Source organism: Numida meleagris, chromosome Z (assembly GCF_002078875.1).
Source record: "Numida meleagris isolate 19003 breed g44 Domestic line chromosome Z, NumMel1.0, whole genome shotgun sequence".
NCBI lineage: Eukaryota > Metazoa > Chordata > Aves > Galliformes > Numididae > Numida > Numida meleagris.
In genome coordinates, this window is record NC_034438.1 from 40,133,235 (window position 1) to 40,136,174 (window position 2,940).

Sequence of the window (2,940 nt, forward strand, 5' to 3'; positions counted from 1 at the left end):
CACTTGAGTGAAGGCAAACCCAGATACAAATACAGGCTGGGATAAGAGCTCATCAAGAGTAGCCTGGCAGAGAAGGACTTGAGAGTCCTGACGGATGAAAAGCGGGACATGAACCATCAGTGCAGTACAAAAGGCCAAGTGTCTCCTGGGCTGCATCAAAAGATATCACCCTCTTTTGAGGGTGATCAGCAGGGAGAGGGAGGAGATTGTCTCCCTCTACTTTGCCCTCATGAGGCTCCATCTGAAGTACTGAACCCAAGCCTTGGGCTCCCAGGACAAGAAGGATGAGGAGTTATTAGAGAGGGTCCAGAGGAGGGCCACAAAGATTATCAAAGGGCAGGACCACCTCTCCTATGAAGAAAGGTTGAGAGAGCTGGACTTGTTTAACTTAGAGAATACTCTAGGGAGACTTCATAGTGACTTTCCAGTACTTGAAGAAAGCTTATAAGCAAGACGAGGACATTTTACACAGGCAGATAGTGATAGGACAAGGGGGAATGGCTTTAAAATAAAAGGGGAGATTTAGGTTAGATGTTAGGAAGATTTTTTTTACTCAGAGTGGGGTGAGGTGCCAGAATATTTTTCTCGAAGTGTTTATGAATGCCCCATCCTCGGAGGTGTTCAAGGCCAGGTTTGATGGGATACCGGCAGCCTGATCTAGTGGCTGTCAGCTCTGCCTATAGCATGGGTTTTGGAACTAGATGATCTTTAAGGTCCCATCCAACCTAAGCCATTCTATGACTGACAGATAAAATTTTCAGCTACAAAACACTATTTTTCAACATAGCCACCATTAGCTATGCATTTTCATCAGCAATGAACAAAAGCCTGCATGCTGTGCTCACAAAAATCTACACCGTCTGCACCAGATGTGTCTTATACCACTGCTGAAATGCACCACTGTCATGGTTTTATGATTTTTGGTTATTGGTATTCCACATCATAACATCAGGTAGTGTATGTACCTGGTTCTCAGAAGAGAAGAACTACTACATTCCCCAGGGGACTTGGCTCCTCTGTTACTGTTTCTGGTCAGAGGGAAAGATAAAAACTCACAGATCACGAGACCTTTGTTTTTTTTTCTCCCCGTCTCTCATTCTGGCAGCATCTCGCTCCCCAGCTGTCTTATCATCAGTATTAGAGTAAGGTCTACCTTGATTTTTGGACATTCTCTCTCGTTGCATTGGATTTATTAGCTTAAATTGTAATTATATTGTATTATACTGTGTTATTTTGCATTCCGATATCTTATTTAGTAAATTAGTTTGTTTCTCCTCAGATTGTTGCCACTGTTTTTGCTCTAAGGCAACAAAAATCTCCTTACCCTTTTTCCCCTTTTCCCTTTCCTGGGGCATGGGTCCGTGGGTCCCCCATCCCATTCGTCATGGAACCAGGCCGAACACCCGTTGACAACCACCCACCACCTCACTGTGCTCACCTCCACTGCTTGGTCTCCTAAAATATTTAGCAAGCATTAAGTGAATGTCAAGGGTGCCATTTTTTCCACATGGAGGAATTCAATGACACCTCTTTACTTATACGCACTTCCATGTCAGACACTACTTTCTCAGACTGCCCCTCTGCTGCCATCTGTCACATGGCAACAAAATGTAATGGAATATTGGTGGGAAGGATCAGCTCTACTGCCATACCACCAGCATCTGCTTCTGACATTGTGGATCAACATAATAAAATAGGAGGCACTACTTTCAGAGAAATCAAAGTGTGTTTACATTTTTGTCTTTATTACAAGGCCTATCTTTTTGTTCTATCTTTGAAAAGGGCAGATAGTTTAATGGAATTCAGGACTCCGAATTCTGAGTAGTTCAGTATTACAAATTACAAACTAAGAGTGAAAGCAAATCTTCACAGATTTCCATACATAAATTACATAATAAAAAGAGATATTGGGCAAGGGAAGAAGGAATGCTCACCATTCACAATGTATAATGATATAATAAATAAAGTAAAAGGAAATTGCAGTCTTTCAGACACATGTGAAATGAATCCTGCATTTTAGACCACTCATTTCATATTCTGCATGGATACCTGTCCCATATCCATTCAGTGGAAGAACTCTTACTTGAAAAAGCTCCAAAGCACAACAGCTGTGAGAAACTTGCATGAAATATTAAATGTAAGGGAATCAGTCTACAACGCAGGAGAGGGACTTCGGTAAAAAGTACTTTTAACTGAGCAGCGTTACATGAATAACTAATAAACTCAGAAGTGGTAGTAAGAGCAGAGTTGTGTCATGACAATAAGATGTTCAACATTCAGTACTTTTCAGTATTTTCATTAGCAATTAGGTGTATTGGATTAGTAAATGGCAGTGGCATTCCTGAGAAATAAGTCCTAAGGTTGGTAAAGAGAACAACTATCATAAAGTCATTGCTGGAAGATGCTATAACATGGAATTTTATTACGAGAAGTAATATGAAATTCTGTAAAGATACAAACTAAAGCAATTCATCTAGGAAAGGAAAACAAAAAAACAGATAATGTGAGGTACACAAGAGCACTGGTATCATTGCAGAGCTGTATAAAGCAGTATAAATGGATTAAAAATTGAATTAATTTAAACAATGAGATAAAAGTGAAAAAAATGAAAATCTTGCAGTGGTATATACTTCTAAGAATTGTGTATTTAATAAATAAGCTAACTATTGCATTTTGAATTGGCCAAACCTCGTCTACAGCATTACAGAATCACAGAATCATAGGAGTTGAAAGGAACTGTTGTAATAGGCGGTTGCGAGGATGAGAGGTGTAACGAGAAAGGCCCCCTCCCCGAAGGAATAGGGACAAGTTGACCAAAGAATGTACCCGTGACGCAGGGAAAATGGCAAACTAAGATGATCCGATAAGCTACCTTTTGATATGTCAGTAGATGGAAAATACTGCTTCATGCTTCACTGCTACATGCCTCAGCAAAAATAT